The sequence below is a fragment of the Anser anser genome (assembly GCF_964211835.1).
Source record: "Anser anser genome assembly, chromosome: 9".
Classification (NCBI taxonomy): Eukaryota; Metazoa; Chordata; class Aves; order Anseriformes; family Anatidae; genus Anser; species Anser anser.
Window position 1 is genome coordinate 12,424,992 of NC_139729.1, and position 16,855 is coordinate 12,441,846.

Here is a 16,855-nt window from a genome sequence, read left to right on the forward strand (position 1 = left end):
TGGTGTTTTTCTTCAGGGAGCAACCTGTGCAGCAAAGATCTGTGCATATTTGGTAAAGAGCTCTGGCTGGTGGGGAGGCCAGTCGCAGACAGGCTGATCCTGTTGGCTGATCACAGCTTCGTTTCCTGAGGAGTCACCAGCCGTGCAAAATGGATTTCGGATGTGATTGCGAGACTGGTTAGGAGCTTTAAGATGACAAAAAAAAAGGCCCTTGATTTCATAAATTCTTGTTGCTTTGAGCTTTGAAATCGAGCTTACCTGTCTTCCTATTAAAAACGGTGTAATTTTAGCACGAGTTAAGCTTGCGGCTGCAGGTCATGCATTGTGTCGTTCTTCTGCGTTGCGTGAGGGGTTGGACTAGATGGTCAGAGCAGTTCTTTGGTGTTCAGGTGTGCTATTTTCCCCCCTCTGTCTGCAAACCAAATTTTTGCTATTGCTTTTGAAACTTGAAATAAATGGCAGAAAGTTCTTCTGATATTCTCTAATCTAATGCATCTGTGTGAGCTTGTGATACTTTTCTGTAACGTGTATTGCCTTCTATGTCAGCATGATACATGATGTTTTAGGTACTGCTATTTTTAAGAATGTCATCCCTTGAATCTGTCATGTATGCAGTGTTTTTAGCTTAACTATATTTGTTCTATATATTTAAAAACTAAATGGTAAAACTGGTGTATTACCAGGGGTGCTCTGTAAGTGCTCACTTAAAATTTGCCTTTGCTTTTAAAGTGGGAAGTGCTTGATATATTTGTCTGTGATGGTATTCAGATTATTTTTATTCCTTTTTGTGATTACTGTCAGAAATTTACTTTGTTTGACTTCTGCTAACCAAGTTAAAAACACTTTTGAAAGCACACACAATTAGTAATTTCAGAGAAATTGCATTAGTCAAATTTTCATTGTATTTTATTTTTATTAAAGGAGAGTATTTGACATTTCAATTGTGAGCATAGGTATATGTGAAGAACCCTGAAAAGGAGCAAATTGTATAATCGTTCTGTAATCTTTGGGAATTAAGTTTTGAGGAATATTGTCAAAAAAAAAAAATTAGTGTTTTCTTTACAAACACTAGCAGAGAAATAATTTATTCTCGTCTTTAACTGTAAAAATATCTTAGTTTTCTTCAGTTAGTGGATGGATATATGCGTAAGGGAAGAAAGCTTTTCAGCCTGAAGGAGACAAAATGTTTTTCTTTAAATTTTCTTTACATTTGTGTGATGTTTCTCTTAAGCAGATACTTCATGCAGATAATAGTAGACATAAGTTTTAGGAGGTAATTGAGCCACCTGTGTGAAGGCTTGCAGGAGCATGCATGATGGGGCTACATTTTGGGATTTGTTTAAAAAAAAAAATCTCATTTTTTTGTCTGTGACGGGTGGCGGGTGCTGTAGAGGCAAAGTATCCATATATTTAGTCTCTGTCTATCATGTTATGGATTATAATTCAGGTGAAGTATTTTACTGAAGAATGAAATTTTCCCGTGATTTAAACCTGATTTCATTTCAATGAAAGCAATTAGTTGCATGAACTACCCTGCCCTTGCTTCATCAACAACAATTTATCAGTTGCTTCATCAGCATTGCTGCTTCTTTTAATTTATTTTATTCGGTTAATAGAGAAGACACTCTATATTGAAGTGCTGAATGCACAGTAGTGGTGTAACAGGGGAATAGAGGTGCCTTAAGGACATGAAGTGGGCCTTTTTGGGGGAACATGATCTTTAGTAGATTGCATGTAACGGTGGAGCAAGTGAACCAGGCAAGCTAATAATCATGTAGTCGGTTATTGGTTTTTTCTGTTGTTTTTTTCCCAACAATATGATATATCCTTTATGAAAAGGATACACATTTTCCTTTCTTCACTACTAAGTGGGAAATAGCAGTTTGAGCAGGCTTGCATCTCTCAGCTTGAAGGGAAAGTGCAGTCACCTTTTTTGCTCTGCTTATGCAGAACTACAGGTTTTATATGCTGTTGTGAAATAACTGTCCTGGAAGACCCCAGGGCTAATGCTTCAGCTACCATGTTTCATGCAGGACTGTCGTTCTTTCTCTTAGCCATTGCCTGTATTTACAAAGGTGGTGCTTATTTTCCCTGGATGAGCAAAATCTTCTACAATACAAAGCTGATGGTTTGGTTTAGTTGGAATATTAGGACATTGGCGCACTTTTATGTGCCCCTTTGGTGAAGGTTGTGTAATTTTTGGCTGTCCCTGAGGGACAGCTCTATGACTTAATTCATAAAGCAAGTATTTGGTATGCCACGCATCATCTCCTGAGAAGGCCCTGCTTTGGGGTGATACACACCAACGGTTCGGCATTGTCCAGCACTGCTTTTGAAAACAAGGATCAAAATCGTCGCTGCTGACAAGTTTAATGCTCTTCATCTAAATATTCTGGACCAAAAGCCTGTTAAACATGATCTGAAATGTTTAAGGTGTTGTCATCACTCTTTGTAAAGTGAATAATTCTGTGCTTATTCCTTAGACAAATCAAGAGGGGCATATCCTGGGGGCTGTAGTTAGCAGTAGGGGAACAGAAGAAATGTCTTGGGTAAGAGGCACAAACCCAACCCGCCCCCCCCCCCCCCCCCCCCCCCCCCCCCCCGCAGCAGCGAGCTCTAACAAAAAAGCTACTGATAGCTTCATGACTGGCACTAGTCTGGGAGGAAGATGCTGAGCAGGTTTTATGTGTCTTAAGAGTATTTGCATAGGGCTGATCAACTGTTCTTGAAGGAACTTTATCACAAAACTACAGACAACTATTAATACTAAAAATAGTGCCTTATTCTGTCAGTCTTTAACTTACAAATGCTTGAATTCTGCTGTCTTAATGGGCTTTCAACGTTTTTTGTAGTTTTTTTGCTATAAATCTGAGTAATATTCCTCGAAGAGGTTGTATAACAGTAGCAAGGCTGGAAGGACTCAATTCGGCAAGACCTCATACTGCAAAAGATCAGATTAATTTTTTAGCTTCTGGTCTTGCTGCAAAGCTTTCAGTATTTCACTGTCTTCATAGGAAAAGAGGCCCGAGAGGTTCCAGAAGATCATCTTGACCCTTTGCCTCAATGCATCATCGTTATTGCTGGGTAATTCTTGCAAAGTCTTTTTCATTTACCCTCTAATGCAGGAGGCAACGAGACTTCCTTAGGTTAGTGCTGTATTTACCACTTAGAAAGCTTCTTCCAACTGAAGTAAACGTCTCTTGTTGCAATTTGAGTCCTTTACGCCTTCTTACCGCAGAGGTGGAGGATATTTTTTTTTCTGTTGTTCTGCAGAAACCATTACTATATTTAAGGACCCTTATATCTCAATCTTCTCTTCTCCTTTTAATTTGTTCACATTGAGCAACCTCAGTCAGCTCACTCGTCCCTTGTAGCTCACTTCATTAACCCTCTGGCCTTTCTCATACTTGTGTCCAGGGTTCTCCTTCTTGGCAAGCCTCACCCCAAAATGGACTTTATCACAGGCTTGACCAAAACTGAGCAGACCATGAGGGTTTCTTCCATTCTCTCAAATTTGTGTTCCTGTCACTGTATAAAGGTGCCTTCTTTATCACAACTTGATGTTTATAATTTGTGCTCAGTCTGTGATCCTCTCTATCCCCAAATCCTTATCTACGGACCAGCTGCTCAGCAGTTGTTACTATATTTGTGCAGGTGATTTTCTTCCTCTGAACAGAACCTCCCATATGGTTTCACTAATTCCTCAATAGCTTCCCATTTATGCGCGGGCAGATCAGTGCCTCTTTGTGGGAATAACTTAAATTATTAGGACTTTTCTTTCCACATGGCACTAGTACCGAGGCTTCGTTCTCGGATCTCATTTTTTCCTAGCAGTGTTTTGCAGGCTCCCAGTGTGGGAGAGGAAGGGTGACTGTGGCTCACTCAGCTTTGAAAGCGTCCCTTATAGCTGTTAATTATACATACTTAATTTTATTACTTTTGCAGCATTTCTTACTGCTGGCAGTTCTGTTAATGTTAATTATTGTTATGGAAGACTTCATTTTGAAGCATTCTCTGGGAGAATCACTATTTTATGGCTGTTTCCCTGAACAAATAGATCTGCTGTTCTCACAGGGCCTCTGCCAAGGATTTCTGCAAATGACCTCCAAGGGGAAAAATAAACACATTTCCTTCCCTTTAGTTGTATGTTTTTGGGTAGAGACTTTGAAGATGTGGGTGTCTTTCTCAGAGCATTGCATATCTGAGTTTGCAGCCATCTCCAGCTCCCTGCTTTCATTGCTGGACAGACCTGGCAGGCTCCCTGGGGCTCCAAGTGCTGCTGCTGCGTGAGCAGAGAGAGCGCCGACGTTTCTGCTCTGAGAGGGCCCAAGGCTTGTTCCAGGGGCAGCCCTGTTGCGCCTGTAGCAGCAGGGTCACCGGAACGGGAACCCTGCTTTCATCCTACCCCAAAAGCAGCCCCTCGGCCAGGGGATGCTCATCCTCAGCAAGGCAGGAACGGGGTCTGTAATCACAGGCCGTCCTGTTGTGAACTGACCCTCTGTAAAGCCGGGCTTGAAAACAGGGCCCCCGACTCCAGTCGCAGCTTGCCTGTTCACGGGACGTTGTACTTGCCCCGCTTCTGGGCTTTTTCTCTCTGCAGTTTTCCCCCCTTCCATCACTGGTTGGCCCCCAGCACTGGGCTCTGAGACTTGAAGAGACTGAAGATCTTCCGATGGTTTAAGTAAAAAAATGTTCCTTTCTTCCTGTCACCCACCCCCCCAATGAAGTTTAGGCCATTCAGAAGGGGAATGTATACCTGCGGGGTTGGAGTGAATCAAACATCTTGCAGGTTTCCGGACTTGACAATAAAATGTCCCTCCAGACATCTTATCTATGCAAATACTTAGGCTCTCTGTTCAACAATCATTTGCTCCCTCACTTCACCTATTTATTCATGCAGGTAGGAAGTTTTCACAGCGGAGTCCCTCTTGTTACCTCCAAATGTGTGCAGAGTGGATTTATAAACAGCCTCATGCACATGTAGTTATGAGATTAGCCTTTGAGTCACTTGAATCTCATTTCTAATTTTCTGATTTTTACTGGAGTATGCCATTTGCTTTGATTTTTTCCTGCTTCCCTGTGTGTCTGTTACTGGGCGCCATCGGGGATGGAGACCTTGGGATGGATGGGCCCTTGGTCTGATGCAGCAGAACCACCCTTTCCAGTCAAAGGCTGAATTAAGATTTTTGCCCCATATCAACGTCGAATTACCAAGGCCTATAGATAGCAAGCTTATGTTATTTTTGACTATTGGCATAATATTGTTGTTCTCAGTCTTCTGCAATTTCAGTAGTTTTCCAGTTTATTAAAATTGAAGGTCATTGGATTGGAGAACGTGTTAAATGATTATTTTAGGACCGGGCTCAAATTAATATGATGTGCCGGCTTTGAAATGTTATGCCTAGCAGATGCTGTATACCATTCCTATTACTTACTAATTGGCTTGAAAGTGCTTAATTATCCTGCCTTTTTCAAATATAGTGAATAGATATTTGTTAAATGCTTCTAGCTTTCCTTTTGCACCCATTAGCACTGGCTTTGCCTGCTATGATTCCTAATGGCCTATTTAGTTACTCAAATATCCTTTCGGAAATCCTCCTACCTGTGAAGTGTCACCACCACTTGTATGTTCCCTTATGAACTTTGGGTTTTTTTAGTAGCTTATACCCTTGTCATGCTCTATATATTTCTTTTTATTTTTTATTTTCCTTTTTCTCTTTAATACTGAACTGAACTTACCCATAGAGTCATGTTTGGGCATCTGATGCTTCATAAAGATTTCCCTGCTTTTGCCAATGTTCTTGTCTGAATGAGAATGGGGGAAATTCTAACGCAGATCAACTTGAAGTTAGCTTTTGATGCGTAAGTGGTATCCAATGTACATTATTAAAATATGTAACTGGTTGTAGCCATCCTGTTTTCTAATGATGCTGTTTGGCTACCGACATAATCTTGTGAGGAGCCATCAGTTTTAGGCCAATGACTGTTTTTTCTTTTTCCTACTGAGTTAAGGTAGTTATCTTGGATTAAATTCAGGTACTTGTATTTGGAAAATTTTAACCTGATCTGTTAAGTCAAGGACAAAATTGAGTGTTGGTACGTTGACCCAAGTCACCATGGAAAAAGAAAATCTTAAGTTATATGTGCAGGCTCTTTTCCTCTACTGGTGTCTTCCTGGGGTTTTGTTCCCACGTACTATCCCTGGTGGGCGCTTTTTAAATGTCATTGCAATTAACCTTTGGAAACCTTTGAAAATTCATTTTTTTTTCTCTGAGTTTTTAGTTCTGTGGCACTGTTTCTCCTTTTCTTCCGCTTCTTGCATGTGGTACTGTGCTCCCCTTCTGGATCCTGAGATCCTGAATTTACCCTACCCCCCACCCTCCTACTTTTTTTTTTTAGGGTAAGAAAGTAATTCCCATTTCTGTTTGTTTAAAAGTGCCACTGAAATCTGGAAGCTCTTGTTTTTGCACTGCAGTGTGAGGCAAGCCATATGCAGGACGTGGTACCCTGGAGGCGAAGGGAAGGCAGGAGGTCAGGGCAGGTCCCCTGAGCTACGGAACCACGTGCTGCTGGGTGAGAGACCGTGGCACGAAGTGATCCCGTGGAGATGTGTCGCTCTGCCTTCAGCCCTGCTTCTCCCTTTGTATAGTACTGCTCAGTCTGTAGCAGGTGCATTCTCTGGGTAGAAACCTCATGATTTGCTTTTTGTGAATTTTGGCTCTTAAGACATATTTCTTATTCGGATCTCCTCAGCAAAAGTTCATGTGTGCTCTTTTTGATCTTGAAAGTAGGTAACGAGATTTGCGTTAATTTTCTTTGGTCAGCTTTATAAAGGTCCATTCAAAAACGAAAGTCCCAAATCAAAACTCAAATTCAGAGCATACTAATACATTCATAGCAGCAACTCTTTGGTTGGGGTGGTTGCATCTCCCACACTGCGGTGCTGCTAAGAGACGATGCGCTGAGGGCAGGTGTAGAGCCCTGTGAGACCCACCAGGGGTCTTTTAGCATGGAGCAGCAGCTGGCACCGTCCTGGCTGTCTGCTGAGTCAAAGACACCCTAATGAAATAAACCATTGTCCTAACACACGCGAACACCAACTTATCACCTCATATAAGCACGTCTCAGATGTTCTCTCAAAATGCTCTGCTCTACAGAGTAAGTTTTGGGACATCTGATTTTCGGCTTAGTTGCTTCTTACTTGCTAGGAAAAGGGGTGGTGAAAATACCAAAATTCTGGTTCTTAATAATCTGGAAGGCTACAAATTGGGTAGGAGCTCAAGAGATCACACCAATGAGTTGTGGTAAACCCCAAGGTGGTGTAGTTGCATAATGGGCAGCCTAGGTTTTTCTTCAAACTTTGACCATAATTCCTGGTTATGCTCAGCTCTCCTCTCCTTCCCTATTATTTCAAAGACAAAAATGAGGCAGAACTTGTGTTCTGTCTGTCCAGATCCAAGTTAACCATAGCTGCCCTTGTGTGCCTCCACCAGGACAGTGGCATCTACTTGAGCGTCCAAACTGACGCAGTGTGTCCTCGCATCCGGTGTGCAGAATGAAGCATATGCACTGGCATAGAAATGAAAATGAAATGAAAATGGCTGGTAGGCTGCTGTGTGGATGACCGCCCTGTTGTGCCCACCATTTGTTACGTAGCTGCATGTGTCAAACCGTGCACGCTTTGATTTTTGGTTCTAAATGTTTCTGACGTTGTGAGCCTGTCTGTCTGCTGTTGTGAATGTTTGAGGGCTGAATGTGTGATTTTGTTAGTGCTCCTATTTTTATTTTGTTGGTGCTTTTGCATTGCTAATCAAATACAAGCCTCCTATTGTTCTCCCTGCGGCTTCCTTCCAGTACATGCTTATATTTAGTTATTTTAATAATTCCCAGGGTTTGAAATCCTCAAAAAAGCCAGAGAGATAATAAACCCCTTTTCTGATTACTAAATACATTTGATTCATCTAACAGATGGCTGTTATTTGATCTGCTGTTGTTATCCGAGCTGCACGCAGGGGCAGAAACTCGCAGGAGCGGTGACTTGGAGGCAGCAGAGGATGTCCTCGCCCGGTCCTTCCCGTGGAATGGCAGCACTGATGCCATTTTACCCCGCGGCCTCGGTTATGAGCAAATTGTTTTCGGTGGCATCTCCCCGCCTCGCACACGTAGCACGGGGCCGGGTGGGCGCCCCGCGATTCGGGCGGCTTGGCGGTGGGCTCGGGCTGTGCGGTGCCCAGATTTCGCTGGCAGGAGGCGGCTGGCGGTGCCCGCGTGGATTGGCTGCCCCCCTGCTCCCCTCGCTGCACAGCCCCAGCCGGCTCCGCCGAATCTCGAAACAGCCCGATTTACATCCATTCATGAATCCGTGACGTCAGCACGCTTCTGTGCTTCTTTGCAGCAGGCTGCAGGATTGTGTGGGTGGAATTTCCTTTTATTTTGCAACACTTCCTTTTTTTTTTTTGCCTTCCATCTTTTTAAAGCAAGAAAATGGAGCATCACATAGGCTACCTTAATCCTTGTAAGTATTTTGTCAAAAATGTCTTCTCTGAAGCGTGTGTGCATTTGTGTGTGCGTTTAATGGTCAGCATTACCCTTTCGCCATTTATTTCAGAAGGACAGATGGATGTTGCATTTGTGATGTGAAAGGGCTGAAAAAATGATGCTGAGAGAAAGGATAAGGAAATATGCAACCTTAATTTATCCATCACTGCCTGTAAATCTGATAGCTGTCCTGTCCTTTTGCTTGTCTGAGAGAGAGACATTTTTCAGTTACAATTTTGCACGTTATCTTCTTGTGCCCCCCTTTTAAAGGGGAAGGAGGGAATAGCAATGGAGAATGGATATATATGGAATATGCAGGGAATGACATAAGAATTACTAAAGACAGTATAAAGAAGCAGAATTGTGTGTGTATGTACATATTATATATATATTTATGCCTTCTAGACAATCAGAATTTATTCCTTGTGGGCTAATCAATTGATTCTTCAATTGTGGTACAGTAATAAATAATTAAAATCCATTTTTGAGGTGGTGTAGAGATGTCTGTGTTTTTATCAGCCTGGTAGGAATTTGTTCCTTTATTATTGCAAATAGCACTTTGTGCTGTCTGTGTTGTACTGAACACATGATTTCTACCCTGTTTTCCTAATAGATGAGGAAGCTGGGAGTACCATTCCAATTAGTGATACTGTTCACTGGGGCAAGATTTGTCATGTTCTTGCTTACCTGAATGGGGCATGATGTCATGTTTTCTCCCAGTGAAGTGAGTGGAGCCATTCTTTATTTTTATTTTTGGAGACTGGGGGGGGAAGTGTCGGGTGCTGCAATAGCTACATAATACCAAGCCAGACGTCTCTCAAGTAAATGAAAAACTGGGTATTTTAAGTTGATCTGGAGAAAGATGACATCAGGCCCGTGTGTTTGGATATGCTGATTTTATCGATAGGCAGTCTGTTTCCATAGGAGAAACTGAAGGAACTTAGCGATTGTTAATTTTGAGAAAATATGGAAATATTTGAGGAAAAATAAATAGATAAGTGAAACGAGAGATATGGCTGGTCTGATTTGCAAAGATGGGCACTTTTTGCAGTAACTGCTGTGTGTGTAGTCATAGACATCTTGGGATATCCTGGAATGCAGATATGTTTAAAAGTTTCTGGTACTCTCCTTTTTGTTGTTTCCCAAATGTATGTGCGTTTTTGTTTCTAGAGAGATGCAACCCTTTGAACCTCGGCTTCTGTAACAGACTTGTGCTGTGAAAATCAAACAAATCATGATTTTGCTGTAGCAGGCTGTTTGTTTTTGTTTTAACACCAGTTTGGTTTGTGTATTTGGGCCCTCGGTCTGATTCTTTGTGATCTGGAATGGTGCTATCATTCAGATTTGTCTTTGTCCCCTGCTGCCTGGTAGTTAAATTTATAGCTGGGATTCAGTTTGACCCTTGTGTCTGGAATTAGCAAACAACTTAAAGCACAGAATATACGGTAGGCATTCTTACCATTTCTCAGTTATATGTGAAATTATGTTAATGGGTTTAATTTTTTTTTTCTGGTTGTATTTTTAACCTTCCTTTTTGTCTTCTATTATAAAGAGTTGGTAAGTGGCTTATCTCCAGTGGATCAGAAAATGAAATAATTATTTATTTGAAAATCTCTTCATAGGTAAGCAGTTTCACAATTGATAGTTATTAAAATGTGATTCTTCTCTGAGCAGAGGCAGGATAAGAAGATTTTACAGTATTTCCTTTTTTTTAATGACTGTTACAACAAATATGAGAAGGTGACTGATTAGACTGGAGTTGTTCGTATTTGGTACCCATTCTGTGCTTTCTGCAGTTCAGATGTGGGAATAGATTTCAAATAGTGGGACTTCTCCAAATGGCAGAATCTTTAAATAAAGCTTTTATATATCTATTTATAAAAATAAAATAAGTCTGGCATCAGTCATACGAACAGATTTAGTCGGAGCAGGTTCTTCTTCAGGTCTGGTCCATGGGGTTGGGGTGGGCAGGGGAAGGCGCCTGAACCTCCTTGTGCACAGAGTGTTCTGGCCAAGGTCCCGCCTCAGATACCAGCTGTGGAGGAAGGCAGCAGCCTTACAACTTCCAGTGAGTTTTTCAGTCATAACTGAAAGAAAATGAGTAAATTGAGGCCAACGTTGCCTCTATTTCTGCAGAAGAGGCAGGACTTTGGCACTTCAGCAAGCCCTGGCCTGCTTATGGTGCTCTTTTCTCTCCTTAGCAAATGTGCCCTGTGCATGGTCTTAAGGTTTTGTAGGATGCTGCTATTGTAATTCTGTAGCAAACCATTTGTGCTTCTTGCAGGGGGAAAGGAGGTGGCGAGTAAATATTTCACCTAAAACACACACTGCTTTGGATTGAACAGCAAGTTGGCAGTTGTGGCAGAAATAGCGAGGTGGGCTGGAAGCAGCAACACCGTGTGTGCTTACTCCCTCCCCTATAAATACTCAGCATGCATTTTGACCTCTGTCCTCTTTCCCTGTTTACAACTTCAGCCGAAAAGTCTTTTGTTGGAGTGGGTTCAAAGGCATTAGTGACAACTGAGAGTAGAGCAAGGTGAAGACTAGATTTTTTCTGTGAAAAGTACGCGGTTTTATAATCCTCCAGTGTAGCTGTTGGTGCTGTTCCTTCTGTGGCAGTTGCTAGCTCAGTGCTAGAGGTGCTGTGAGGGAAGGAAGGAGAAACTGTGGGGTGCGGGCGAGAGGCTGGCCTTCTTCCAGCAGAGTGGGCTTGAGGAATGCAGGTCTCAGTCTGGACATTTTCTTCATTCCGAGGATGTTTTGTCCTTTCCTGTCCCCAACCCATTACTTTGCCACCTTCAGGCCTTGCGGAGGACACCCAACGTCAGTAATGAAGCTGCACAGTACCACTGAAACATAGAAAGTCTTCCCTCCCCATCCTTCTGGGCCTGAGAAGGTGCCCTTACTTTATCAACGGTAGCCAAAAAGTTGCTCAGAGGGAAGGAGCCGTAGGGCTGAGTGTGGCTTGGGAAGGTCTCTGCAGGACGTTAGGGGACATGTGGCCTGTAGGGCCTCTGAGGGTCCTCCATGTTCCTCGGTGCGTGACTTTGTGCGTTGTGTGTGCTGTCTTGATCGTGTTACCATCGCGTAAAAGCTCTAGTGACCTGAGAATAGGATCACACCTCTCGGGTGTTGCTCTAACCCCTTACGCTGTGTCGGTAATACAGGCTTAATAGAGGCTCCTGAGCAAGTCATTGTGCTTGCTTCTCTATGGAGGAGTAATCCTCTTTGCTTGTGGAAGTGCTACGGTGCTTACTAAACGCAGCGCTGCCTCTTCCCCGCTGAGCGACCTGCCGGCTGGCCTTCAGGTGTTCCCGTGCCCTTCCCATCAGGTGTGCACTCCAGCACTGCCCCCAGCATTGCTGGGGCCAAAGCACTGCACACGCCCTGGCTGTTGGTATTTTTTTTTTTTTTTTTACTTTCATGGATAGTTGCTTAGATACTTCAATACTGGGTATAAATCATGTAAGCTGCTAGTGCTGAGAAGGTTGTGTGTGTATTTTTTTTGTCAAATATGCTTTGTGAATCTTGAATAATTCATATCTACTACAAAAATAATAACAAGTGTGAGTGAATTTACCTGAGACCAGTCTGATGCTTCACATGAATCAAAGCGAGAGTTTGATTCAGTCACTGGATTCCTGAAAATAGCACTTTGATATTGATCTTCATCCTCAAAGATCTTTCAGACATTAATTAATCTTAACACTACTCCTTGGAGGAAAATATGATGTTTCAGTTCTGTAAGTTGAGGGAAATTACAAGATACGGCTCATTGATAGTACCGGTAAGTTTTAGCAGCTTCACATGACAATGCCAGGAAAGCTGTAAAGTTGTCTGCGAACTTGAAATTTTTCCTGGATTTTGTAGTTGTAAAATACTGGTATTTAAATCCCTTAATGTGTTACTGTTATTTAGTAGTGTAACATGGATCTTCAATGAGGTAAGAAAGTGCAAAATTCAGAAGATTGGAGAGGGAACGACTGGAGCAGCACCTGAAGCCAGCGACTGGGTTTTAAAAGGTGTTTCATACCAAGAAGACAGCTGTAAAGATGAAAGAGATGAGTGCAACTTAAGGTCATTTCTAAATTTTGATCCAAGGCAAATTCCAGTAGTAAATCAGTGGTATAAAAGGTTAATCAGAGTTTAGTCTTTCATTTATACTAACTAAATGTTATACAGTCGCGTAGATGAGCCTGTGATGGAGGCTAGTCCACTAGCCATCAGAACATTGTGCTGAAACCACTGGTGTTAAATAGTTGAAGATGTGCCCGTAGTCGAAGATGTGCAGACAACCAAAACAGAAGTCACAAATGGGCATACAAACGTGAGCTGAATTTGGTGAAGTCAAATTTTTGTAACAGGATGGGTACAAGGTGGTCCCTCGTTTGTCACCCCTTTTTCTGCTCCCCAGCCCTGTCCCAAGGGGGCAGGTGGTTGATAGATTATCCTTTTTTCAAAAACCGAGGGCCTCAATTTAGAAACACAGAGAAGGGCTGCTTTGCATTAGGAATATGTAGTACCAAAATCCTGCAGTGAATTTAAGAATCATTATGCAACATCACTTATTTCCTGTGGCATCAGATTATGCAATTTCTGAGCAGAAGAATGCAAAGCCCTGGAAGAACACTGTAGCATTTTAGGAGATCCAAAAATACCTTATACAGGATAGAGGAAGCATTTATGTATGTAGCGCTGAAAATACACAGTTATGTAAGCTGCTTAGTTCACAAACTGCTCTTTGGAAAGCTGGCTAGCTAGCAGGTGAAACAGGAATCAATCTAGCTTTTGCTGAAATCAGCTGAAGAGGTCTTCCTGAATACAAGGGAGGGTGGATTGGCTTTTTGTCTGCCTTGTTCGCAAAAATGATTTTTTGCTTTGTTTGTTCCTTGTGCCAAAAAGAAGTGGATGCTTGATTTCTTCTTCCAAATCAAGCTCTTCTCCGCCTCCCACAAATCTGTGACCTTATATTGAAGGAGTTCCTAGCTTAAATATTTGTCTACTGCTTGTGGAGTTTAAATCATTCCTATGTGGAGAGCCAGTGCAGATGCACAACTTTCACGTAGTGGTAAGAGTCAACAGAGCTCAGAGTTTTAAGGTGAAGTGCAGTCCTGGGAATCTATTAAATGTCTTTGGAGGAGTCAAGAGGACATGAGAAAAGGGGATCTGGTCGATGCAATCTATTGGAATTTTGACATGGTTACTTACCCAACACTCTTAAAGAAACTAACCAGCTGTAAAATAATGGGGACACCCCTCTCACTGACAAATAATTGGTTAAATGATATGAAATTAGAGAAGGCATACAGAGAGTAGCGTTGAAAACATTTTCACTAAAAGAAGCTGTCATGGTGGTCTGTTCTGGAGATTGCGCTACCCGTACTCCTTACACCTGTGCTTCCCTTACCCAGATCATTTAGGAATATTCTAAAGCAAAAGCATTTGTCTGCAGAAGCGAGGCCTTCGGGATAAGAAACATGCAAGGCAGTTGCAGAGAGTACTAGATGGGTCTCAAACTTGGGTGATAAAATGGCAGTCAAATTTACTGTTGTTTACATACAGTTTAATCTTAACATCCTGTATGTGGGAATTAGGCTTTGAATTGGCTTTTACTGCTTTGGAATGAGATCTTGAGGTTGTATGAGATCCGTGGAAGTTAGCTGAGCATCCTGAAGCACGCCTAGACATCAGATAGCATTGGAGGAATAGTTAGGAAAGAAATTAAGAACAAAACTGATTATTATGCCTTTGTACACTTCTGTGGTGCGCCACACTGGGGATTCTATCTGTGGTTTCACTCCCCTGTCTCTAAGATGATACAGGAGAAATGGGAAAGATGCAGAGAGGTGATCAAAGATACGGAGCAACTTTTGTAGGGTGAGTGAGTGGGTGGAGTGGGACTTCTCAGGCTCAGAAAAAGATGTTGGAGTGGAGGATGAGATGGTTCATAAAATCGCAGCTGGCATTAAGATACGCAGGGTTCAGGTGTCCTTGAAACAGTGAGCAACTGGTGATCTGAAGAATGCGATCAGCTGGTGAGAGGTTCGGTGCGAAGAATAAGTTGGTGTTACCTTGTGCGACGTACGGTTAAGCTACAAAACCGCTTGCTGCAGCATAGCGTTTACCAAAGGGTTCTGGTTCAAATGACACATTTGTGCAGGAAACATGGAGTGGGCTACAGAACAGAAAAATAAATGGTGGGCTGCTGATGCACAGAGAGCGGATGAGCTGCACGTCGTGGGGAAACCGGCTGGGGCTGTACCAGGGAGATTTCCCTGTCCTTGGTTTTCCTGCCTTGGTTTTTGGAGGCAGGAAATGGATAAAGACGAACCTGTCGTTCTTGTGTGGTATGGGTTTTTTCTTATGGTATGGTCCAGGTGTCGCTTACTTCTACTCTGATGAGCTTAGTTGGAATATATAAGGTGCACAGCAAACCTCCAGCTGGCCTGATGCACAGAGCTTGAATTCAGCCATTATGAGTATTTCTTGGCTGGTATACTGTACTATTTTTGTCACTGTCAGAAAGGGTTCAGACCAGAAAGCGAGACAGAGTTGTCTTTCTCACTGAGACAGCGACAGACAAAAGTACATCACAACTGTAAAATCACTTTTGCCAAAAACACTGAGTACCTATTTGAGGATAGACTGGGAATGTGTTGAATAAAGACGAACATTAATCGGCAGACACGAGGTCAAGCTTCTGTTGTGATAGTACACGCGACATACTGTTACATGTCCGTGGTCTCACCTGCTTAATGCCCATGGCTGCATCAAAATATTCTGTTAACATTTTAGTAGGACTCAGAGGTGTAAGCCCTAATGCACAGTGCAGGAAATGCCTAGGGAGTCTGCGAAAGTTAGTTATCTTATGTTAAGGTGCCGTCCAAATATTTCCCAGAGAAAGGAATTAAAAGTGTGTAGTCTAGTCTTACTCTGCAGTAGGTACAGAAGTAACGCAGTGTGTATCTGACAACCAGAAATAACAGGGTGAAGCACAGGACCCCCCCGAGTGTTACAACACCTTGGTTTACCCAGGTGTGTGCTGTTTTCTTGTAGAGTAAGCTACGGTACACGCATAAATGTGTTGAGATCAGAGCCGCTGCAGTGACAGTCGGAAAATCTTGTTGGTTCAGATGAAAGGTTTTCAACTGTTTTATCAGAAATTAACGATGTTTTGGCAATGTTGCAGTTGTAATACTCGAAAATAAGGCAGGATCGTGGCTGAGTATCTGAGCAGGTGTGAGAGATAGGATATGTGTTGTGATGTGGAAGGAGCTTCCTTGAAGGAAGAGAGAGATTGATTTCCTACCCCCAAACAGACAAAAAACCACCCAAGCAAAAACAACCACAAAACAAACAAAACAAGCTGTTGCCTTGGGCTACTTCATAGCTTGAAGATTTGCACATGCTGTGGGCTAGCTTAGTGCAGCTTCTTTTTTGAAAACCTAATAAAATAAAGCTTTTTCTTATATGAGAAAGGGAAGGCAAGGCAGAGCAATTCTGGGTGAAGCATCAGGATATGCTCAGTTATATTGCCTTCATCTGAATAATACTACTTCTGAAAAAGTAAGAGGTTGCGTTTGGCTGGTCAGTGTAACTCGTTCCATATTAATATATCTGTTACCACAGTTTGTGTTCAGAACAACCATACAAAACACAAGCGTGCGTTCCCAGTGGTGTAAAACTGGACAAGTACAGCATAAGAGAAGTATCTGATTCACTCGAACAGCACTTTCCTCACCAAGAGAATGTGAAAAGAATAAGGTTTTTTGGAATCCTGTGGAATAAAAATGATGTGATTTCAAAACCCAGAGCTCAGAAACGAGAGCCTAAGCTGTGGTACTCGCCAGGTCAGCGACTCTCGGTTCTTCCATGTGCTGAAGTTAGACCACATGCCAGGTCAAGAGATCGTAGAAGACTGTGGCAACCTGTTGTGAAAACTCCCTGCAGAAAGAGATAATCACCAGGGCAGTAGAGCTGCAGGATGCATGTAGTGAGATAACCGTACTTTATAAGCTTTTTGTATTTTTGTTAGATTCTGGAAGGTTTTAAAGTATTGTCCCAAGCCAGGAGCATTGTGTGAGCCTTGAGATGATATGCACATAAACTGCAGTTGCGTTATCAGTGCAGAAAGGTGTGTTTACTTTGTTGTACCTAATGTAGCCAAGAGAAAATCATATTGAGTACCAGAAAAAGGTAAGGGAGCTCCAGGGTGCAAATATAAGTAGTGCTATGGACAGGAAGCCCCTCTGACCTTGATGTTTGCCCTGTGTCAGTTTGCTAGTCTTGGCCAGCTGCTCTTATTCAACACTTGAGT

General features: G+C 42.4%; 1 protein-coding gene across 6 annotated transcripts in view; it reads left to right on the forward strand.

Annotated features, from left to right (window-relative positions):
* The window catches only part of MAP3K13 (mitogen-activated protein kinase kinase kinase 13), a 77,897-nt gene that overhangs the window by 33,970 nt on the left and 27,072 nt on the right, over positions 1–16,855 (forward strand). The window contains exon 1 of one of the 6 annotated variants that reach the window (XM_083848800.1): positions 6,833–8,515. The exons of the other annotated variants lie outside the window; for them this stretch is intronic. The gene's annotated coding sequence lies outside the window, so the exon portion shown is untranslated. Of the gene's footprint in view, positions 1–6,832; positions 8,516–16,855 lie in introns of those variants that run through there. 6 annotated transcript variants of the gene reach the window in all.